The following is a 25,000-nucleotide window of genomic DNA, read 5'->3' as shown; positions in this document are numbered from 1 at the left end:
ATTGTCTGTCTGTCTGTCTGTCTGTTTATCAAACTAATTGTCTGTCTGTCTGTTTATCAAACTCATTGTCTGTCTGTCTGTCTGTCTGTTTATCAAACTCATTGTCTGTCTGTCTGTCTGTCTGTTTATCAAACTCATTGTCTGTCTGTCTGTCTGTTTATCAAACTCATTGTCTGTCTGTCTGTCTGTCTGTCTGTTTATCAAACTCATTGTTTATCTGTCTGTCTGTCTGTCTGTCTGTCTGTTTATCAAACTCATTGTCGGTCTGTCTGTCTGTCTGTCTGTCTGTCTATCACACTCGTTGTCTGTCTGTCTGTCTGTCTGTCTATCAAACTCATTGTCTGTCTGTCTGTCTGTCTGTCTATCAAACACATTGTCTGTCTGTCTGTCTGTCTGTCTGCCTGTCTGTCTGTCTGTCTGTTTATCAAACATATTGTCTGTCTGTCTGTCTGTCTGTCTGTTTATCAAACTCATTGTCTGTCCGTCTGTCTGTTTATCAAACTCATTGTCTGTCTGTCTGTTTATCAAACTCATTGTCTGTCTGTCTGTTTATCAAACTCATTGTCTGTCTGTCTGTCTGCTTATCAAACTCATTGTCTGTCTGTCTGTCTGTTTATCAAACTCATTGTCTGTCTGTCTGTCTGTTTATCAAACTCATTATCTGTCGATCTATCTGTCTATTTAACTGCCTGTATGTCTATCTGCCTGTCTGTTTATCAAACTCATTATCTGTCGATCTATCTGTCAAAGTTCAAAGTTCAAAAGTAACTTTATTCGATTGAATTTACAATCATAAAAGTACAGATATAAATCATAAAGTACGTATACAATTATTTACAACATTATATTTTTATATAGGAGTTGCTGCTATGTACAATAAAACATCGGTTTAAGCATAAAATGAGTCGACTTTACGTTGATACCCAAAAAACAGTACAAAAATAAATATTTACTGTGCAGAGTCCGCAAGTTGAGTGCGGATTTTCATACAAGCTTTTAAATAATAAGCGACTGTTTTTGCAACAAAAGGGGAGTCTAGGCATTGTAATGCCAGAAGGGCAGGTCTGCATCTTCTCAGTCCTAATAATCTAAGCAAAGGGACCAACCAACGTTTGCGTGGAATTTCATAAAAGGTACAGAATAAAATTACATGTAGTGTAGACTGAGGGGAACAATCGTTGCAGGGACATTTAATCAATTCGCGCGACCAGTCAGAGGGCACGGGAAATGACACAAGACGATAAAAAGAATTAAATCTAAATCGAGTTAAAACATATCTATCATAATTAGACAAATAAAAAGACAGATAAGGTTGCAGGCCATATAAGGATTGGATCGTCATTAGATGGATAGTCGACTGTTTGCCAATTTCAGAGCACAAACGTAAATCACTCAAATGCGAGACACATAAGTTCTTTAAAGACTTTCTTGATATGGTCATGAGTGACGTAGGATTTGTAAAAAACTCTAGACAGTTCAAGTCTTTCAGAAATTTGAAGACGTACAATAGCCAAGGAATCTTTTTCCAATGGGTCAGAGTCAGACAGTCTGTTATTAGCGACCGGGTTAGGAGACATTGCTCCTTGGTCCATATACGGTGCCAAAGGAGAATCGGTTGGTACCTTATGATGTCAGATAGGTAGTCCCAACCGAGCTCTGTATGGCTACCGTAATTGGAGGCACTTCGGGGGAGAGCTAATATGTATTTCAAAAAATCATTTTCAGTTACTTGGAGCTCGTTGACAGGCGCGTAGCCCCATACACCTGCTCCATAGATTGCCACGCTCGTACACTTGACTTGGTAAATTTGTAGTAATACTGCGGGAGCGGGCTTGCCCAGCTTCCTTGAGAATGAGGTCAGTGCTGATGTTGTGCGCTGGAGCTGCAATTTCCTGCTAGATATAGCAGGTTTCCATGTCATTTGATGGTCAATAAGGATTCCTAAATACGGATAGTTCCTAGCGCTTTCTAACCTGATGTTCTCGATGTAGATAGGTTTACATTTCTGGGCTTTCTTGCCAATATACATGACGAAAGTCTTGGATTTGTTGACTTTAAGACCAAGGGAAAGCATGTAATGGCAATACGTGTCAAGTTGCAACTGGAGCTGATTAGGTGTCCTTGCTAAGATTACCGAATCATCGGCATAAAGCAAAGCCGGAATCGGGCGGGCATTTATGCAGGGGAGGTCCTTGTTCCCTATCAACATCGCTTGTTCCAACCCGTTAGTGTAGATGTTAAATAAGAATGGAGCAAGGACACACCCCTGTCTAACTCCTTTTGTAATTCCAAATGAGTCCGTTAGCTCTCCGTTGATACCGTACCTCACACAGGCTTTGGCATCCGAGTAAAGCTCTCGGAGAAACTTCAGGATTGGGGGATCTACTCCCAGTTTACTTAGGATCTCCCATAGCTTGGAGTGGATTACGCAGTCAAATGCGGAACTTAGATCCACATAGACCAGGTAAAGATTGCCGCCTTTAGCCCAAGCGTATTTCCCCATAAGTAAAGTGAGATTAAGAGCCTGTTCTACCGTGCCCAGTCCCTCTTGGAACCCAAACTGGAGGTCTGTGATAATCTTATTCTCCTTTGCCCAATCCTGGAGGCGTTCCAGGAGGAGTCTCCCAGCGACCTTACCCAGCGAGTCCAAGAGGGAAATTGGTCGGTAGCAAGCTGGGTTATCTCGGTCTCCCTTTTTAAAAATAGGGAGAAGCACAGAGGTAGACCAGGAATCAATTAAACCGACTTGAGAGACTGCGGACATGACTTGTGTGACTATTGGGGACCATAGTTCAAGATTATTCACAAAGATGTCTAATGGAACCCCGTCAGGGCCGGGAGCTTTCCCGGTCTTGGAGGACGTTAATACTATATTCACGTCTCCAAGGTCAAAGTGAATGTCAATTGGGTAGATGTTATCACTGATGGTAAGGGCCTCCCCAGGTGTAATATCGTCGGTAGTTGATGTCAGATCCCCAAATATCTGTGAGAAATGGGTTACCCATTTTTCGGCAGGTACCGCCACGTCTAAGTGAGAGGAGGCGGCGTCATCTGCCAAGAATGGGGACTTGATTGTTCGCCAAAATAGCGTACTGTCCTTTGATTTTGTGCTCTCATGGAGTTGGGCCCAAAGGTTGTTTTTTATTTCCCGTTTGCGGGTTTTTAGGGCCAATTTATATTGTCTTCTTAAAAATGAGATTAGGGCTGTATCCCTGTCTTGGCTATGAAGGGCTCGCTTGAGTGCACTATGGGCCCTACGACAGTCTGAATCAAACCACCCCCGACTGTCTTTATCTTCCTTCTTATTGTGGTGGCGGGTAAGCTCCTGCCGCGTGGTTACTAGAATCTTGGCAAAACTAGACAGGATCAGCTGAGGGGATGAGGTCTCCTCTAGACAGGTGTATATTTGAGGGAGGGATTGTTGGATGACCCTTTCAGTGACCTCTTTGGGGTTGATCTTAGACCACTTTACTGTATAGCCGTTAGTTCTACCCATCTCAAGGGATTGCTGTGTTAGGAGGCTGGTCTTAGTACGGGATAAGGGAGCAGGAGTAAGAGTAATGGTAATGCTGTTGGGAAAATGGTCACTAGTAGGATCTGTGTCAGTGAAAAAGTTTTTCAATCTGGTTCCTAGAATCTGCGAGCACAGAATAAAGTCGATCGTGGACAACAATCCTCTTCCGTGGAATGTTGGCTGAAAGTCGACAGCAGGTGTCACAAGTTCATTCGCAAATTCGAGTTCCAGTGAGAATAAACAGGCATTAAAAGCTGACCCTAGGCTAGAATGAATGAAGTGGGTAATGGGGGAGTCATGCTCATCTAGAAGGCCGCATAAACCTTTATTGTAGTTACTACATAGGTGAACATTAAAATCCCCACCCCACACAAAATAACATTGTGACTGTGCATTTTTATCTTTCTGATCCTGCAGAAATAAAATAATTTCCGTCAATGACTTTACACAGTCAACAGGTGGCACATTGTTATACATGTTAATTACATAATAAACAGAACTATTGTCAGTTAGTAACTTAAGGATTTGAAAAATTGGAGCCCCATGGGATATTTCGGTCATGGTGAATGGAATTTGATTGGAAACGTAGATAGCCAGGCCACCCTTGTGTCTTCCTTGAACAGATGGAATAGCAGACATATGAAAGGTTTTAAAGCCCTGGATATGAATCGGCTCGATGGCCCAGGTTTCCTGGAGGCAGACGATGTCGTGACTGTTAACCAGGTCGATCCAAGACTGAAGATGTGTTTTGGATCTAAGGCCCGCTATGTTCCAATACATGATTGAAAGATCCCTGGTTAAAGGTAAAGGAGGGTATAAGGTCAGCAGGTTAACAGGGGGTATTGAATCACAAGTATGAGGGGACGGAATAAGGGGAGAGGCAATGTTATTAGGTAGACAAGGTGTTGAAGATGAACTATTTTGTTGTCTTTTGTGTGATTCCTGAGAAGGAATAAGAAGAGCGGAGCTAAAGGCACAAACCTGTGAAGATGGCAAATGTGAAGATAACTTTGGCAGGGGAGTAAGAGACTCATTGCCAGCACCGGGCGGGAAAAATTGTGTGGGCGTTGCCACCCAATTTTTACTGGAAGAGTGAGTAGTGGGGGTCTGGGTTCCAGTAATATCTTGGGTATTGTCGGAGGGGACTGATGGTCAATCAACCATATCCAAACATTCGTATCTGTTGGATAATGGTGGTCCTCTCCAGTTGGAAAAATGACCAGAGGCAGAGTTGGAAAAGCCGTAACCTGCCCAGTGACCATGGTCTCTGTTCCCATCCCAATTGCCCACTCTCGTCCAACTCCAGGGGGGACCGGTGTTATGACGAGGAGCCGGGGGGTAGAAGTAAGACAGGTTGTGGGTGGCTATCCCTTCAACGGAAGTGCGGTCACCCCAGGAGCAGATGTGCTCAACCGTGTTAGGGTCGTCAAAGTTCACTATGATGCAGTCGCCCTGGATGTTTTTGGGCACAGTGCCTAGCCATGGCACTCTGCGGACGGTGGTAACTCTGTTGTCCATAAAAGTTGATAGAGGTCTATTATTGGACAACCAGTATATAACTTTATTTTTTAGTGACCAAATTGGCTCGTCTTGATTGGGGGGGAGTTCCGGGACACCTGTCATAATTATCACATAGGGGGATGCCTCAGGTGGAAGATGTACGGGACGGCCCCCTCTCTTTCGGTTTCTCGGGACGTTGTTAAATCCGACCGATTGTTGCTTCGGGAGAGCAGGGGCCGGAGTGGGAAGGGAAGGCGGAGGAAGGGATTTTTGTTGATTGGGCAGCTGATCATTTGGGTTAGTCAAAGATTGGGGTAGTGAAGGCTTCTGTAGCTTAGATGGGGCTTGGGGCTTAAGCTGAGCTGATGATGGTTGTTTTTGAATAAGTTTTTGCGGGGCCTTTTGGTTAGTGGTATTGTTGGGTAGAGTCGTTTTTGCCAAGCTGGGCTTGCTGGTTTTGGTGTTATTTGGAAGAGGTTTCCCTTGAGCTGAATTGGGATTTTTTGTACTACCCTTACTTAAATCAAGAGCTGAGGACAAATGGGTTAATTGGGCTAATTGAGATTGGACCTGGTGCAGTGCCTTTTCGATGGGGTTTAAATATGACTTGAGTAGTTCACCTATTTTGTTGAGCAATAGGCTATCATTACCACAGGTATTGGTAATTAAATTACCATTATCATCCAGGCTACTGTCACTATCGTAGCTACTGGAGCTGCTAAGATTTAAGTTGTCAACAGAAAGAATCGTTGCGGGTGCTAGCGCAGGAGAGAGTGGTTGATGGGAAGTTAAAACAAAATTAGTGGGTTGGGAAGGGAGATGCGTGGTAAAAGGGGTTTTAGGGGTAGTCATAGATGGAAAGGTAGCAATGTGCTGCAAGTTAGCAGTTTTCCTTCGTTTAGACCTTCTTTTGGGAATGGCACCTTCACGTGTACCCCTGTCTTTGGCTGGGGAGAGATCAGGGGCACTGTGCGTAGCAAATATAAGTGGAGATTTTTCAAGTGATAGATGAGATACTGACAAATTCAAAGTTGCCGAGAGGTCTACCATACTAGGGACAGTGTGTACCTCTGCGTGCACTGTCACTGGCAAGGGTAACTCTGCTGGACGTTGAGGAGTTACTGCGGTGGCCAGTAGGCCCATAGAAGAACGTCTCGCAATAGCCAGGTCCTGGGAGACTCGACGATTCAGTAGAATAATACCCTGCTCGATGGCAACGTTGGCCTTAGTTATAAATTGGTCTATCGGACCGATGACCTCGGCAGCGGCCAGGGCCTGCTTTTTGACAGTGTTTCTAGTATTTCTAGGAGACATGTTAACGTGAGCTAATGCCTCACTACTGTCGGTGGAATTAAGAGAAGCAGTTCAGGGATATTAAATTGTAATAGTGTTACAGCAGTAATAGCAGGGAAATAGAAAAACCAACCAGAAATAATGTGGCCCAGTCCAGTCTTGCACAGGCTTAAACGGGCCCGCCCTTTGCCCGGGCTTCGCCCCGCGCTGCGTCCCGCGCTGCGGGAGGGACTGTACTGGTTCTTGTGTCGTGCTGGGGGGGCGTGGCCGCCTGGGGAAGAGGCACCAGCTGTGAGGGCTAGAGACTGCTGGTCCTCGCAGTCCCCCGGTATGGTCAGCGGTAGTTTTTTACTCGGTCAAGCGCACGCTAGGAGCTTGCAGAGTATCCGCCGATTGCGGAACTGCTCCCACCAGCAGCGCGACCTGCCAGATAAGCCCCTGTAAACCGTAGATTCCTCCGTGGGCAGCAGACAGCTTTCCTCAGTTAGGGTTCCAGCCAAGAAGGAGCAAGTGAGCGGCACCCGCGGAGCGGGTGTCGCAAAAAGTAAGTAATTGCTGATGAGGGGGCGTGGCCGCCGGGGGAAGAGGCACCAGCTGTGAGGGCTAGAGACTGCTGGTCCTCGCAGTCCCCCGGTATGGTCAGCGGTAGTTTTTTACTCGGTCAAGCGCACGCTAGGAGCTTGCAGAGTATCCGCCGATTGCGGAACTGCTCCCACCAGCAGCGCGACCTGCCAGATAAGCCCCTGTAAACCGTAGATTCCTCCGTGGGCAGCAGACAGCTTTCCTCAGTTAGGGTTCCAGCCAAGAAGGAGCAAGTGAGCTCATTATCTGTCGATCTATCTGTCTATTTAACTACCTGCATGTCTATCTACCTGTCTGTTTATCAAACTCATTATCTGTCGGTCTATCTCTCTATTTAACTAACTGTATGTCTATCTGCCTGTCAGTTTATCAAACTCATTATCTGTCTGTCTGTCTGCCTGTCTGTTTATCAAACTCATTATCTGTCTGTCTGTCTATCTGCCTGTCTGTTTATCAAACTCATTGTCTGTCTGTCTGTCTGTCTGTCTGTCTGTCTGTCTGCCTGTCTGTTTATCAAATTCATTGTCTGTCTGTCTGTCTGTCTGTCTGCCTGTCTGTTTATCAAACTCATTGTCTGTCTGTCCGTCTGTCTGCCTGTCTGTTTATCAAACTCATTGTCTGTCTGTCCATCTGTCTGTCTGTCTGTTTATCTAACTCATTGTCTGTCCGTCTGTCTGTCTGTCTGTATGTCTGCCTGTCTGTTTATCAAACTCATTGTCTGTCTGTCTGTCTGTCTGTCTGTCTGCCTGTCTGTTTATCAAACTCATTGTCTGACTGTCTGTCTGTCTGTCTGTCTGTCTGTCTGCCTGTCTGTTTATCAAACTCATTGTCTGTCTGTCTGTCTGTCTGTCTGCCTGTCTGTTTATCAAACTCATTGTCTGTCTGTCTGTCTGTCTGTTTATCAAACTCATTGTCTGCCTGTCTGTCTGTCTGTCAAACTCATTGTCTGTCTGTCTGTCTGTCACACTCATTGTCTGTCTGTCTGTCTGTCAAACTCATTATCTGTCTGTCTGTCTGTCTGCCTGTCTGTTTATCAAACTCATTGTCTGTCTGTCTGTCTGTCTGTCTGCCTGTCTGTTTATCAAACTCATTGTCTGTCTGTCTGTCTGTCTGTCTGTTTATCAAACTCATTGTCTGTCTGTCTGTCTGTCTGTCTGCCTGTCTGTTTATCAAACTCATTGTCTGTCTGTCCGTCTGTCTGCCTGTCTGTTTTTTTAAACTCATTGTCTGTCTGTCCGTCTGTCTGTCTGTCTGTTTATCAAACTCATTGTCTGTCTGTCTGTCTGTCTGTCTGTGTGTCTGCCTGTCTGTTTATCAAACTCATTGTCTGTCTGTCTGTCTGTCTGTCTGCCTGGCTGTTTATCAAACTCATTGTCTGTCTGTCTGTCTGTCTGCCTGCCTGTCTGTTTATCAAACTCATTGTCTGTCTGTCTGTCTGTCTGTCTGTCTGCCCGTCTGTCTGTCTGTCTGCCTGTCTGTTTATAAAACTCATTGTCTTTTTGTCTGTCTGTCTGTCTGTCTGTCTGCCTGTCTGTTTATCAAACTCACTGTCTGTCTGTCTGTATGTCTGTCAAACTCATTGTCTGTCTGTCTGTCTGTCACACTCATTGTCTTTGTCTGTCTGTCTGTCTGTCAAACTCATTGTCTGTCTGTCTGTCAAACTCATTGTCTGTCTGTCTGCCTGTCTGTTTATCAACTCATTGTCTGTCTGTCTGTCTGCCTGTCTGTTTATCAAACTCATTGTCTGTCTGTCTGTGTAATCGTGTGGGTTGTGCGGGCCGAAATAACAGGCGTGGAGGCCGTATAAAGTGAGCAATGTCTTTGCAGGTTTTATTAAGGTACACAAAGGTAGGGTCTGGGCAGGTGTAGAAGCAAAGGGTAGAGATGAAGGTGGTCTTCCGGGTGGTTGTCGTCGGGAGAGGGAAGGTCCGGGTAGGGTCTTTCAGGAAGCCTCGGGGTTAAGGGTGGTCCTTTTCCTCTCTCTCTCTCTCTCTCTCTGTTGGTACGGTGGTCCTCGGAGAAAAAAGGAGAGAGAACAGGGCGGTTAGTCCTCGCACACAGGACAAGCAGTGGCCTGTTACGACACCAGGATTGTGTTGGGGTCAAGACGAGAGTGTGGGAGGGGACGGTAGGGAGGAAGAGGGGAGAGAACACAAGCGGGAAGGAGGAAGGTGTACAGGGTGAGGATTCCGGTGAGGGGAGTACTCTAAGTGCTTAGGGTCGTGATATGTGTGAGAAGTTGGCCTGGTATATGCTGCTCACTAGTTCTAGTGATCACCTTGTACCATGCCAAGCAACCCTTATGGTGCAGGTTGTAAAGTCAACCTTATAGACAAGCTATCCTAGGGGTAGCATGGACTAAGCAGTCTTAGGCTAAACTCTGTAAAGGCATGTGAAGCAAGCTGTTTTACCATATACAATCCCTTGAATACCAAATGAAAGGACACCACACAGATATATATTGAAAATATATATAGATTTATTTCTCAAAAGATACCCTATACTCTTTATGAGCACAGAAGCACAAGCGTTAAAACAAAACACAGTTTAAATACACAAAAGTTGCACGAATATGGATGAGCCCTAGGGGCCACCTAAACCATATACTAAAATAGTGGTATAAGAACCACTATGAGGAAAGTGAAGAGGCCTAGGGCCTGGGGAATCGCTGGAGCTGATCGGGACTAGCAGTGAAGAAGTCGGGAAAGGCCCGCGGGACTCGGGTGCAGTGCGGAAAGTGCACGCAATACCAATGCAATGTCAATGGTGCGTAAAAAGTACAAAGTTAGTTAAAAAGGAACCTTCCGAGTGACCTAGAAGGATGAAACTTAAGACACAGGCCCTAGAGGTGTGTACCAGTGTGGAAACACCGGTGGAGCTGAGTTACCTCACCCACAGGAAGCGGGTGCACAGGGTCGAAGTAGTGTCGGGTTTCGTCACGCTGGTCGATGGTGCTTGGAGCTGAAGATGCTGCAGGCGACTCGAGGTGAAGAGTTCCGGTGGATCCAAGGGTGGATCTGAAGTCGTGAAGACCTGAAAGCAGAGGGGACAATGTTCAAAGTCACTAGCCAGTGACTACCGTGGAACCAGAGTGGAACCAGGCGATGTCGGGTGCAAACAGGCGTCGATGTGTAGCTTCTCTCTGCAGCCACGTGGACACAAGGGGTCGAAGACGTCCAGGAGTCGGTCACGAGCTGTCCCACGCAGGCTTCTCGCTGTTGGCGGTGTCGGCAACCGGATGGAACCAAACAGGCCTTGGCTAATGCAAACCACACAGGAATCAAGAAAGGCTTGTCACTCAGACCAGCAAGGTCAGAGCGGGTGCTCCTTTTCACAGGAGCAAGGGCAAGTCTGGAGCAACCAGACCTGCAGTGAAAGTTGTAGATTTCGTCGCCAAGATGGCCACTAGCCGCGTGGCAAGTGGACGAGATGGCGCGTCGAGTGGCACAGTGCAAAAGGGCCCCACGCAGATCGTGGAGATGCTGGGGGGCTGATCTTCGGTGCAAGGGCTGCTCGAGGTTGGGGCTTCTCAAACCCCAAAGCACAGCGTCGAGGGTGCCTCTGATGCTGCGCAGTCAGCTTTTCGGGGGTCTTCCAAGATGTCCGGTCCCACGTCTCTCGGTGCCTCCACGGGTCCCTTCTTTGCAGGGACTGTGGATCGGGCGGTGAGAAGTCTGGGAGTCTGAGTCTTGTCAGGCTCTGGGCTCGGGCTCCGGCGCGAGGCGGCGGCAAAGCAGACGTCGAGTTGCTGGTTGGTGCCTGTGTTCACAGGGTGGTCACTCCTTGGCCACAAGGGAGATTCTCTTCCGTCTTCTGAGCAGCAGAATGTCGAAGTCTAGTCTTCTTCTTTATTTCAAGTTGATTCAGGATGATCTGAAGTCTCAGGACACAGCTCCCACTCTTATTCGAATCTGGGGGGCCGGATCACCTACTAGGTCTCTCCTCTGGGTGGAACCAGGAAGGGGGGTGGTTACACCCCCTTTCCTTTGTCCAGTTTCGCGCCAGGACTGGGGCAGGAAAGCCCCAGCACCGGTTTGAACTGGCCTATGCACAGGGACACCTTGTGTGCCCCAGGCATGTCTGATTCTATTCAGCCCTGTCCTACCCAATACACAAAATCCTGTCTGGGGTGGTGCTAGCACCTCCCAAGGCAGGAAACCCTTTGTCCAAGCTGCCCTCGCTGGAAGGACTCCCAGCAGCAGGAGGTCAGACTTGTGTCTGTGGTGGCAGCATCCATTTTGTGATGCTAAGGCTCTGTTTAACTTTAACCGGGGTTCAGGTTAGGTACATGTCGTGTCCCTCTAGAAGGGTGGAATGCTACCCCCGTCGCCAGAACTGGCGAGGGGGTAGTATTCCAATTCGTATGACACCTTACTCGACATGTTTTGATAAAGCCAAACCTAAGATAGCATTTAACCGCGAGGATTATAATGCACTTAAGAGTATATGGTATGGCAGTATCATGAAAACAGCTAAAGGACATGGTTCCGAAAGCTGCAGACGGGCTCAGCTCATGCCAGAGCACCATCTCACATATTTCCAAGCACTCTGCCTCCAGGATTGATGAGGCCTTCCATAGGAGTGACTGATAGGAACATATGTGTCCATTTTAGGTTAGGTATAGGCATACTACACCTAAGTAAGGGGTGGTTACACCGACTTACCCCAGCTGAGTGATCAGCCAGTTGCGTCAAATATGGAGGCCAGGCCAGGGGTGGCACAATACGTGCTGCAGCCCCTGGTAGGCCTTGGAAGCACCTATGCCCTGGGCACCTGGGTACACTGTTACAGGGGTCAATAAGGTGAACCAGTTCCAATGTCAATATGCACCTAAAGTGCATGGGTTACAATTTAGAGAGAGAACAGCAGGCAGTGGGTCTGATTAGCAGGCCCACAGCCACATTAAGTCAGAAACCAGTGAAGCAAAAATCAAAAATTTGGGGTGACCATAGGATAGCAGACCCTACTCTCCTACAAAACCCCCCCCCAAACGCAGGGACATTAGACTAACCTTGACCAGTTGTGTCTTCATGTTCTAAGTGGAAGTACCTGGAGAGACCATCTGCGTTGCCATGGTCAGTCCCTGGGCGGTGCTCCACTGTAAAGTCCATCCCCTGTAGGGAAATGGACCACCTGAGTAGTTTGGGGTTTTCACCCTTCATCTGATTAAGCCATAAGAGGGGCTTATGGTCGGTCTGAATCTTGAAGTGAGTGCCAAACAAGTATGGTCTCAACTTCTTCAGGGCCCACACCACAGCAAAGGCCTCCCTCTCAATGGCTGACCAACGTTTCTCTCTGGGGGTCAGCCTTCTGCTAATGAAAGCAATGGGCTGGTCTTGACCATCTACATTAAGTTGTGAAAGCACAGCTCCCACTCCCAACTCAGAAGCATCTGTTTGGACAATAAACTCTCTTGAGTAGTCAGGACTCTTCAGGATAGGTGCAGAGCACATGGCCTTCTTCAGGTCATCAAATGCCTTTTGACAGTATTCTGTCCACTGAACCTTTTTGGGCATCTTCTTGGATGTCAGATCATTAAGAGGAGTTACAATGGACCCATAGTTCTTAACAAACTTCCTGTAGTACCCAGTCAGGCCCAAGAAAGCTCTGACCTGAGTCTGGGTAGTTGGAGGAGTCCAGTCCTTTATGGTCTGAATCTTACTCTCCAGAGGTTGAACTTGGCCTCCACCCACAAGGTGGCCCAAGTACACAACCTTACTCTGCCATATCTGGCACTTGGTTGCCTTGATAGTGAGGCCTGCCTTTTGCAGAGCCTCTAGCACTTCCTTCAGGTGGACCAGGTGATCCTCCCAGGTGGGACTAAAGACAGCAATATCGTCCAGATATGCTGCACAAAAGTTATCCAACCCAGTAAGGACTTGATTCACCAACCTTTGGAAGGTGGCAGGTGCATTTTTCAAACCAAAGGGCATCACCACAAACTGATAATGCCCACTGGGGGTAGAAAATGCTGTCTTGGCCTTAGACTCCTCAGCTAACCTGATTTGCCAGTAGCCAGCTGTCAAGTCAAATGCGCTCAAATACTTGGCAGAAGCCAATTTGTCTATGAGCTCATCCGCCCTTGGAATAGGGTGAGCATCTGTCCTAGTGACAGCATTGAGTCCTCTGTAATCCACACAGAACCTCATCTCTCTCTTCCCATCTTTGGTGTGAGGTTTGGGGACCAGAACCACTGGGCTAGCCCAGGGGCTCTCTGAAGGCTCAATGACACCTAATTCCAGCATCTTTTGCACCTCAGCCTTGATACAGTCTCTGACATGGTCAGGCTGCCTGTAAATTTTGTTCTTCACAGGGAGACTATCACCAGTGTCCACCACATGGGTACACCAGTTAGTCTGGCTGGGTGTCAGGGAGAACATATGTCGGAATGACTGCAAAACCTGTCTACAGTCATGTTGCTGACGTTCAGTGAGGCTGCCATCTAAGGCCACACCATCAACTGAGCCATCCTCAGGGTTCTGAGTCAGCAGGTCTGGGAGAGGGTCACTCTCTTCCTCCTGCCCCTCATCTGTAGCCATGAGCAAGCCCATGTCTGCCCTGTCAACATATGCTTTCAGCCTGTTAACATGCTGCACCCTGTGGGGGCTCCTGGGAGTTCCAAGGTCCACCAAGTAGGTAACCTCTCCCTTTTTCTCCATGATTGTATGGGGTCCAGACCATCTGTCTTGGAGTGCTGCTGGGGCCACTGGCTCCAGCACCCATACCTTCTGTCCAGGCTGGTACTCAGTCAGGACAGCCTTTTGGTCATGCCAGGCTTTCTGTAAGGCCTGGCTAGCCTCAAGGTTTTTGGAGGCCTTCTCCATGTATTCAGCCATCCTGGAGCGGAGACCAAGTACATAGTCCACTATGTCTTGCTTGGGCTTTTTGAGAGGTAACTCCCATCCTTCCCACACCAGACATAGGGGTCCTCTTACAGGGTGCCCAAACAACAATTCAAAGGGGCTGAAGCCAACCCCTTTTTGTGGGACCTCTCTGTAAGCAAACAGAAGGCAGGGCAGAAGGATATCCCATCTTCGCCTGAGCTTTTCAGGTAATCCTTTGATCATGCCCTTTAGGGTCTTGTTAAATCTCTCAACAAGCCCATTGCACTGTGGATGGTAGGGAGTGGTGAACTTATAGTTGACACCACACTCCTTCCACATTGCTGTCAAGTATCCTGACATGAAGTTCGCACCCCGGTCGGATACTACCTCCTTAGGAAACCCCACTCTGGAGAAAACTCCAAGTAAGGCCCTGGCCACAACAGAGCTGTTGTGGTCCTAAGGGGAATTGCCTCTGGGTACCTGGTGGCATGGTCCACAACCACCAGTATGAATCTGTGCCCAGATGCTGTGGGGGGATCCATTGGTCCAACAATGTCAATCCCTACCCTTTCAAAGGGCACCCCCACCACAGGTAGTGGTATCAGGGGGGCCTTTGTGGAACCACCTGCTTTTCCACTTGCTTGGCAGGTTACACAGGAGCGACAAACTCCTTGGTATCTTCTGACATGTGAGGCCAGTGAAAGTGACAGACAAGTCTGTCCCATGTTTTGTTCTGGCCTAGGTGTCCTGCTAAGGGAATATCGTGTGCCAAGGTAAGAAGGAAGCCCCTAAATTGCAGAGGTATGACCAACCTCCTGGTTGCACCAGGCTTGGGGTCTCGACCCTCTGAATAAAGGAGCCCATCATCCCAATAGACCTTATGGGTACCTTGAGCATTCCCAGCAGCCTCAGCAGCAGCCTGCTGTCTGAGGGGTTCAAGAGAAGGACAGGATAGCTGAGCCTGCCCCAAGTCTGCCCTAGAAGGTCCCCCTGTCCCCAGAAACTCAACCTGATCAGGTTCAAGCTCTATAGGGTCAGTTCCTTCAGGGGTCTCAGGATCACCTTCCTGTGAAGGCTGATCCTCACTTGTAGGCATTTGGGAAGGCACAGCATTTCCCCTCCTGTTCCTTGTCTTGGGAGGTACTTGGTCCATTGTTCCAGGATCCAAGACCTGAGGTTCAGAGAGGCACTTTTTGGCCTGTGACCTGGTCACAGCAAGGACATGTGATGATATCCCTAACATCTCTGCATGAGTCCTGTACTCAACTTCCGACCATAGAGAGTTCTCCAGGTCATTGCCCAACAAACATTCTACTGGGAGATCAGCACTAACCACAACTCTTTTTAGGCCAGTTACCCCTCCCCAGGAAAAGTTCACAATTGCCACACTATGGGTAGTAGTGACATTGCTGGCATTGGTCACCAGGTAATTGTCACCTGATATGTACTGTCCAGGGTCCACAAAGCTAGGCGTCACCATAGTGACACTGGCACATGTGTCCCTGTATGCTTGAGCCACTTTTTCATTAATTAAAGGCGTCTGCCTGTACTTGCCCAAATTATTGAGACTGACAGTAGGGGAGAAATCAATCTCCCCATCACAGATCAGAACAGCCTGTGTGGGGACTCTGACTAGGTCAGAATCTCCATCAGTTCCCAAGGTGATACCCACTACCCCCTTAGTCTGTGGTCCAACACTGCCAGCTGTACTAGTGGGTGCAGGTGCCTTAGGGGCTGCAGTGTTGGGGGCTCCACCCTTTTTACAATCACTTGTCCAGTGAGTGGTGTTTTTGCAAAAGCTACACCAGGGTTTTCTTTGACCTTCTTTCTTCTTCTTCTTGGAAGTTTGGGACCCACCATCAGTATTAGTTTGGGGCCCTGTTGAAGACTTCTGGTCTTTAGCTTTCTGCTCCCCACCCTTCTGGTCTGTTTTCTTTTGGTCACCACCCTGGTTCTGGTTCTGGTTCTTTTGCTTAACTCTGGTTCTAACCCATTTGTCTGCCCTCTTTCCCAATTCTTGGGGAGAGGTTAGATCTGAGTCAACCAAATGTTGATGCAACTGCTGGTTCTGACAGTTATTTAAAATCTGTTCTCTCATAAGCAAATTGTACAATCCTTCATAGTCTGTAACCTTACTTCCCAGCAACCAGCCCTCCAGAGCCTTAGTGGCACATTCAACAAATTCAGACCAGTCCTGAGTCTGTGTCTTCTGGGTATCTCTGAACATTAACCTGTACTGTTCAGTGGTTAAGCCTAACCCATAAATCAGAGCACTCTTCAGGACTAGGTAGTTTCTAGAATCCCCATCACTAACTGTGAGGAGTCTGTCTCGGCCTCTACCTTCAAAGGAGAGCCACAAGATTGCTGCCCACTGCTCCTGAGGAACCTGCTGTACTTTGCAAGCTCTCTCAAGTGCAGTCATCCACTTGTGGATATCATCCCCAACTTTGTAGGGGGGCACAATCTTACTCAGGTTTCTATTGTCATAGGACCTGTCTTTATCCTTAAGGATATTGCTGCCACCAGTGGGTTCTAACCCACTCTCTCTAGGCTGCCTTGCTCTAGCAAGTTTCTCTTTGGCCAGGGCAACTTCTAATTCTTGTCTCTGGATCCTAAGTTCAGCCTCTCTCATTTTGGCCTCATGTTCCCTTCTCTGAGGGCTAGTCAACTCCCTTCTGGAGTTGCCATGAGAACCTCTAGAAACATGGGAGGTATTGGATTCACCTGAGTGATTCCTCCTTCTCCTATGCTCCTGGTTAAGTCCATTTGGGGGTCTGAATGGGTTGGACCCACCTTCAGTCCCAAATAAGCTTAAGTTAGCCTGGTTAAGCCTGCTGACTAACACCTGGCTATTTCTACCATCATCAGAATCACTTTCTTCCTCCTCCTCCTCTTCTTCTTCCTCAGGCTGAGTATTCCTAGGGGTCTGGTCTTCCTCATCTATCTGGATGACAGGGACAGGGGCATCAGGGTTATCATCTTCAGAAGGTGAAACTTCCTCACCAGTCCCTGAGGGGCCTGGATTGGGGTTCTTTAGAGCTTCAGACTGGTCTAATAGCTCTCTGAGGTGTCCTGCTGTAGGGGTAGGACCTGTTTTGATTCCTCTCATGGAACACAGTTGCCTCAGTTCCTTAAATGGAAAGATAGCAAATTTGGATGGTGCCTTTGGAGGGTCACTCTCAACAGAGATGGTTCCAGTGGATCCCTCTGCTCCAGACATTGCTCTAGTGTGGTGGATGTGTTGCAATCTACCTACACTTCTGTTTTCCTACAGAACCTATCTAGTAGTTGTAGTCAGGGTTTGCTACTCCCTATCCTCTACAACAACTAAGTTCAGTAGAACTTAAGTATATCTAGTCTTGTTTTAGTGTACCTATCAGGTACCTGTATGATCTTTCAAATGATATTTTCAAATATTGTAATGGTAAAACAACAGCAAGCTCAAATCCCAATCCGCTGCTCACCAATGTGAGAAGTTGGCCTGGTATATGCTGCTCACTAGTTCTAGTGATCACCTTGTACCATGCCAAGCAACCCTTATGGTGCAGGTTGTAAAGTCAACCTTATAGACAAGCTATCCTAGGAGTAGCATGGACTAAGCAGTCTTAGGCTAAACTCTGTAAAGGCATGTGAAGCAAGCTGTTTTACCATATACAATCCCTTGAATACCAAATGAAAGGACACCACACAGATATATATTGAAAATATATATAGATTTATTTCTCAAAAGATACCCTATACTCTTTATGGGCACAGAAGCACAAGCGTTAAAACAAAACACAGTTTAAATACACAAAAGTTGCACGAATATGGATGAGCCCTAGGGGCCACCTAAACCATATACTAAAATAGTGACATAAGAACCACTATGAGGAAAGTGAAGAGGCCTAGGGCCTGGGGAATCGCTGGAGCTGATCGGGACTAGCAGTGAAGAAGTCGGGAAAGGCCCGCGGGACTCGGGTGCAGTGCGGAAAGTGCACGCAATACCAATGCAATGTCAATGGTGCGTAAAAAGTACAAAGTTAGTTAAAAAGGAACCTTTCGAGTGACCTAGAAGGATGAAACTTAAGACACAGGCCCTAGAGGTGTGTACCAGTGTGGGAACACCGGCGGAGCTGAGTTACCTCACCCACAGGAAGCGGGTGCACAGGGTCGAAGTAGTGTCGGGTTTCGTCACGCTGGTCGATGGTGCTTGGAGCTGAAGATGCTGCAGGCGACTCGAGGTGAAGAGTTCCGGTGGATCCAAGGGTGGATCTGAAGTCGTGAAGACCTGAAAGCAGAGGGGACAATGTTCAAAGTCACTAGCCAGTGACTACCGTGGAACCAGAGTGGAACCAGGCGATGTCGGGTGCAAACAGGCGTCGAGGTGTAGCTTCTCTCTGCAGCCACGTGGACACAAGGGGTCGAAGACGTCCAGGAGTCGGTCACGAGCTGTCCCACGCAGGCTTCTCGCTGTTGGCGGTGTCGGCAACCGGATGGAAGCAAACAGGCCTTGGCTAATGCAAGCCACGCAGGAATCAAGAAAGGCTTGTCACTCAGACCAGCAAGGTCAGAGCGGGTGCTCCTTTTCACAGGAGCAAGGGCAACTCTGGAGCAATCAGACCTGCAGTGAAAGTTGTAGATTTCATCGCCAAGATGGCCACTGGCCGCGTGGCAAGTGGACGGGATGGCGCGTCGAGTGGCACAGTGCAAAAGGGCCCCACGAAGATCGTGGAGATGCTGGGGGGCTGATCTTCGGTGCAAGGGCTGCTCGAGGTTGGGGCTTCTCAAACCCCAAAGCACAGCATCGAGGGTGCCTCTGATGCTGCGCAGTCAGCTTTTCGGGGGTCTTCCAAGATGTCCGGTCCCACGTCTCTCAGTGCCTCCACGGGTCCCTTCTTTGCAGGGACTGTGGATCGGGCGGTGAGAAATCTGGGAGTCTGGGTCTTGTCAGGCTCTGGGCTCGGGCTCCGGCGGGAGGCAGCGGCAAAGCAGACGTCGAGTTGCTGGTTGGTGCCTGTGTTCACAGGGTGGTCACTCCTTGGCCACAAGGGAGATTCTCTTCCGTCTTCTGAGCAGCAGAATGTCGAAGTCCAGTCTTCTTCTTTATTTCAAGTTGATTCAGGATGATATGAAGTCTCAGGACACAGCTCCCACTCTTACTCGAATCTGGGGGGCCGGATCACCTACTAGGTCCCTCCTCTGGGTGGAATCAGGAAGGGGGGTGGTTACACCCCCTTTCCTTTGTCCAGTTTCGCGCCAGGACTGGGGCAGGAAAGCCCCAGCACCGGTTTGAACTGGCCTATGCACAGGGACACCTTGTGTGCCCCAGGCATGTCTGATTCTATTCAGCCCTGTCCTACCCAATACACAAAATCCTGCCTGGGGTGGTGCTAGCACCTCCCAAGGCAGGAAACCCTTTGTCCAAGCTGCCCTCGCTGGAAAGACTCCCAGCAGCAGGAGGTCAGACTTGTGTCTGTGGTGGCAGCATCCATTTTGTGATGCTAAGGCTCTGTTTAACTTTAACCGGGGTTCAGGTTAGGTACATGTCGTGTCCCTCTAGAAGGGTGGAATGCTACCCCCGTCGCCAGAACTGGCGAGGGGGTAGTATTCCAATTCGTATGACACCTTACTCGACATGTTTTGATAAAGCCAAACCTAAGATAGCATTTAACCGCGAGGATTATAATGCACTTAAGAGTATATGGTATGGTAGTATCATGAAAACAGCTAAAGGACATGGTTCCGAAAGCTGCAGACGGGCTCAGCTCATGCCAGAGCACCATCTCACATATTTCCAAGCACTCTGCCTCCAGGATTGATGAGGCCTTCCATAGGAGTGACTGATAGGAACATATGTGTCCATTTTAGGTTAGGTATAGGCATACTACACCTAAGTAAGGGGTGGTTACACCGACTTACCCCAGCTGAGTGATCAGCCAGTTGTGTCAAATATGGAGGCCAGGCCAGGGGTGGCACAATACGTGCTGCAGCCCCTGGTAGGCTGTGGAGAAGCGTGGCTCAGTGGTTAGAGGCGGCATACCCGGAAGCTGAGATCGACCGTGGACCAGGGTTCGATTCCCCGCCTCGGCGGGTCTCGGGCTCAAAAATTCCACGGACTCAACAATTCTCGCTCTGGTGCCTACTCAACTCACGGGGTCACACTCTGCGACTCTGGGCAATAGCTTGCTTAATCTCCACTACGGCCCCTCGCGGCGGGATGCCTGGCTTTCACCTTGTGGACACCCTGCCGGGGTTTCTCACAGGGGAATACCAGGACGGGTTCCCTAAGCAAGCGCCGGGACGCTTACGGGCAGCCGTGCGCTTTACAAATCCAGCACATTTACATTTACATTTAGGCCTTGGAAGCACCTATGCCCTGGGCACCTGGGTACACTGTTACAGGGGCAAATAAGGTGAACCAGTTCCAATGTCGTTATGCACCTAAAGTGCATGGGTTACAATTTAGAGAGAGAACAGCAGGCTGTGGGTCTGATTAGCAGGCCCACAGCCACATTAAGTCAGAAACCAGTGAAGCAAAAAGCAAAAATTTGGGGTGACCATAGGATAGCAGACCCTACTCTCCTACAATATGTACTTATATACAGTGCCCTTATAGGTGATACACGGTGAGGCTTTTACTCTATTCACATATATTACAGGTCCGCCTGGGAGCCAGGAGACAGGGTACTCACATGCCCCGCCGTAACTCTCCTTTGAGTTACGGCCGCTCTCCAGCGTCCTCCACTGGACTCCACCAGTCCTCCGTCCAGATATCGTCTTCTTCTCGTTCCTCGCCGTTCTGTATCACCGGGTCGCCGCTGTCCGTCTTCTGCCACGAGTCGGACTCTCTGACGACCTCGCTGTGTGTACTTCCGGCTTTTTCTGCTTCCGACGTCGGGTCGAGGGAGGGACTTCCGGGGTCACTCGGGAGTCCTTCCGGTTTCACCTCCTTCCGGTTTGGATCCTGTAATGAGGGAGGAAAACATGGAGATCGGGTTGCCAGGGACGCCGCCGGAGCGGTCCGCTAGGCTCGGGAGCTCATGGGAAGCGACGGGTCACTCAAGGTAGGGACCGCTTTCCGTTCACATCCCCTTCCCCTAGCTGTCCTTCTTGTACTGGGTGCAGGAGTAACAGGTGGAGGGTATCGGGACAGGTAATCGGCGTTGCCCTGTTCAATGCCTTTCCGGTGTAAAGTCCTGAATCTATAGGGTTGAAGGGACAGAAACCAACGTAACACCCGGTCATTATGTCCTTTGTTGCGGGCCATCCACTCCAAGGGAGCGTGATCGGTGTACAGGACGAATTCACGTCCATCGAGATAGTAGCGGAGGCTTTCGATGGCCCATTTGATGGCCAACGCCTCCTTTTCCACCACCGCGTAGTTCATCTCCCTTGGAAACAGCTTTCGCCGTTGTGGCCTCTGGGACAGAACAGCACCCAGGCCCTGGTCTGAAGCGTCGGTCTGAAGGATAAACGGCAGGTTATAGTCAGGGCTGATAAGCACAGGACCGGATGTTAAGGACTGTTTGAGGAGGTGGAAAGCACGTAGCATACGGGAGTCCGGGTGCTTCAGGATGTCTTCGGTCTTTGTTGTCTTTTTCAAGAGATCAGTGAGGGGGGCTGCTGTCTGTGAAAAGCCAGGGATAAATCTCCTGTAATACCCCAAGAGACCCAGAAATGCACGTAGTTCTTTTCGTGTTTTTGGAAAGGGGATCGACTGGATGGCTGTGATTTTATTGTCCTGGGGACGGATCACTCCCTCACCTAACAGATAGCCCAGGTATTTGACCGTTTGGGCAGCAAGGGTGGTTTTTGCGGGGTTAATGCTGAACCCATAAGAACCCAGGGAAGTGATGACTTCTTGTAGGTGATACAGGTGTTGGGGCCAATCATCGCTGTAGATGATTATATCATCCAAATAGGCTCCCGCGTACCGTGCATGTGGTTGAAGGACGTGATTCATGGCTCTTTGGAAAGTAGCAGGAGCACCGTGAAGGCCGAAGGGCATCATGGTGAACTGATATAGACTATCAGGGGTAGAAAAGGCAGTCTTCTTCTTATCCTCTTCCTTCAAGGGGATCTGCCAGTACCCTTTACAGAGATCTAGTGTACTGATATACTTCGCCTTCCCTATCCGTTCGATCATCTTGTCCACACGAGGGAGGGGGTACGTATCGAAGGAGGAGATTTTATTCACCTCCCGAAAGTCAATGCAAAACCTGATAGAACCGTCCGGTTTTGGGACCAAGACAATGGGAGAGTTCCAACTACTGATGGATGGCTCTATAACCCCTAGGTGCATCATCTGTACTATCTCTTCTTGGATGACGGCTCTACGGGCTTCAGGGACTCGGTAGGGATGTTGTCGTACCGTCTTTCCGGGTTCGGTTGTGATGGCATGTTCGATTACAGAGGTGCGACCCGGGAAGGAGGAGAAGAATTTTGCATGTGATCTCAAGGACGTCCGCAGTTCTTGTCTTAGCGATTCGGGCAGATCCGGATCCATGCACCCCTCATAGGACACAACTGATTCGGGTTCTGTAACCACCATCACAGGTAGAGGACCGACCCAGGCCTTCAGTAGGTTTACATGGTAAATCTGGGAGACATGTCTGTTAGCGTCTGTTTCAACCTCGTAGGTGACCGGCGTTACTTGTCGAAGGACCGAAAACGGGCCCTGCCATTGGCCCAGCAACTTGTGATCCGAGGAGGGGATCAGGAGAAGAACAAGGTCACCGGGACCAAAAGACCTCGGTTTGGTGCCCCTATCGTATTGGTGTTTCTGGCTCGTTTGTGCAGCTACCAGGTTCTGCCTTACAATGTCTCGGATTTGCCCCAAATGTGTCTTAAGGTTTTCTACATACTCGGGAGAGGCCGGGTACGGTCCGGTTCGGCCTCCCAGGCCTCTTTGGCCATGTCCAACAGGGTCCGTGGGGGTTGCCCATATAAGAGCTCATAAGGGGAGTAACCTGTGCTACTCTGTACCTTGCAGCGGATCGCAAACAATGCTAGGGGCAGCATTTCCTCCCACCTTTTGCTCTCGAGAGCCAACAACTTTTTCAAAGTAGTGTTTAGAGTAGCGTTGTAACGCTCAACCAGCCCATCCGTCTGGGGGTGGTAAGCCGAGGTCCTTATCTGCTTGATACCCAGTCTGGAACACACTTGTCTCATGAGGGTGGACACGAATGGAGTCCCCTGGTCGGTCAGGATTTCCCTAGGGAAGCCCACCCTAGAGAAAATCGAGATTAGGGCTTTGGCTATGTTCTGGGTTGTGGGTTGTCTTAGGGGTACAGCTTCCGGAAAACGGGTGGCGTAATCCACCAGCACCAATGCGTATCGACACCCGCTTCTGGAGGGCAACAGGGGGCCTATGATGTCCATCCCTACTCTGCTAAAGGGTATGTCGATAAGGGGTAGAGGCTGTAGCGGTGCTCTGGGAGGTCGATACCTGCTGTTCTTTTGACACACCGGACATGCACGGCAGTACAGCTTTATTTGTTGGTATACACCTGGCCAATAGAATTTTTCCAAGATGGCTTGTCCTGTCTTCTCGTCACTAAAGTGGCCTCCTAACAGATGACTGTGAGCGAGGAACAATACCTTGTCCCTAAAGGGTCCCGGGATTATCAACTGTGGTGTTTGTTGTGCCCCTCCCTTCCTGTATAAAAGGCCGTTCTTTTTAAAGAAATAAGGACCTACGTGTAAAGGGTCTTCATTGTCCAGTGCCCGTCCCCAGGCGTCTTGGAGGACGGGATCCTCCTGTTGGGCAGCACGGAATTCTCTGTCGGTTTCCCAGGGGTGTTCTTCCGCTCGGACCGGAAAGACAGTGGCATAGTTCCTCTTCTCTTTTTTCTTTTGTTTTTTTGTTTTGTGTGGTTTGTCTGGGACATCACAACCGGGTTGTTCAAGGGGAAACGGGGCTTCCAACCACCACTTTTCTAGAGTGTCGGTGGTCTTATGGAGAAGACGGGATAATCCAGGGTAGTCGCTTCCCAATATTACTTGTTCTGGGAGGTTAGGAATAAGGCCAACGGTCATTGTGGTACCCGGATCCGTTGGGTGTTGAACCTGAACCCGTGCAGTGGGGTATAGTTTGGTGTCGCCATGAACGCACTGGATGGCGACCGTACCGGTCACTGGTCCCACCGGGTTTGGCAACTCCTGCGGACGGAGTACACTTTGTCTGCAGCCCGTATCTGCAAGGGCTAGAATAGGGTGTCCGTCTATCCGTACCGGGCAGTGGAATCTAGGAGGGTTCGGTTCCGCGGCTATTCACACAAAGTTCCGGGCGAGGCCCACCTCCATCGGTTCGTCTCTCTGGGGACACATGCGGGTGATGTGTCCATATCCCCCACAGTGATAGCACTGAGGACCGGGTGGGGGCGCCCTTGGCATAACAGGATACGGGAACAAAGGGGGTGGTTCCGGTTTCTTAGGTAGGGGAGGTCTCGGTAGACGGGTCAGGTTGTGTGACTGGGGCCGGTGAGAATGTTCCTCCTTGGGCCTCTGAAAGTCTTGGGCGCGACTGTAGGCGCTGGCGATCTCCACCGCGCTATCCAATGTGAGACGGGCGTGTTGGCGTACCCATTTTTGTGTGGAAGGATGCAGTGAAGCCAGAAACTGCTCCAGATAAATTTTGGAGAGGATATCTTCCTTGGTGGCGGAGGCAGAGCGCAACCAGCGGTCCGCCAGATCCCGGATGCGGAAGGACAGTGCTCTCGGTGTTTCTTGGGGTCCTTCTTTGGCTTGGCGTAGCTTCACCCTGTATGTCTCATCGTCTATGCCTAGACGCTCCAGGATACAGGTTTTGATGTCAGCATACGGCGTTTGGCCTTGTACATTGGCCTGTTGGTACGCAGCCTGTAGTTCGCCAGTAAGCAGTGGACCTAGATAGTGACCCCAGCGATCAGGGGGCCAGGCCGCGGCTTGGGCCAACCGTTCAAAATTTGTAAAAAAGAAGTCCGGGTCTTCTCCCGGGACGTATTTTTGAAGAACCACGGAGGGGAGGGAGGTAACAGGTCTTTGGTGGCCCAGTACATCCGTGAGTTTACCCATGGCTTGGTCCTGGGCCTCCCCTTGCCCCTTCAATACGTCATGCAACTGGCCTCGGTCGTCTTCTGCGGTTTTAAGGAACTGCTCCATCATTTTCCCCAGCTGTTCCTGGGTCTCAGCGAGCTTCTTTACCGCGGCCTCCATGCTTCCGGGCAATCCCACTTCTGACACCAACTGTAATCGTGTGGGTTGTGCGGGCCGAAATAACAGGCGTGGAGGCCGTATAAAGTGAGCAATGTCTTTGCAGGTTTTA

The sequence above is a fragment of the Lissotriton helveticus genome, chromosome 3_1 (assembly GCF_964261635.1).
Source record: "Lissotriton helveticus chromosome 3_1, aLisHel1.1, whole genome shotgun sequence".
In the NCBI taxonomy this organism is placed as follows: Eukaryota; Metazoa; Chordata; class Amphibia; order Caudata; family Salamandridae; genus Lissotriton; species Lissotriton helveticus.
The sequence above is the reverse complement of the archived record's forward strand: the minus strand, read 5'-3'. Positions refer to the sequence as shown.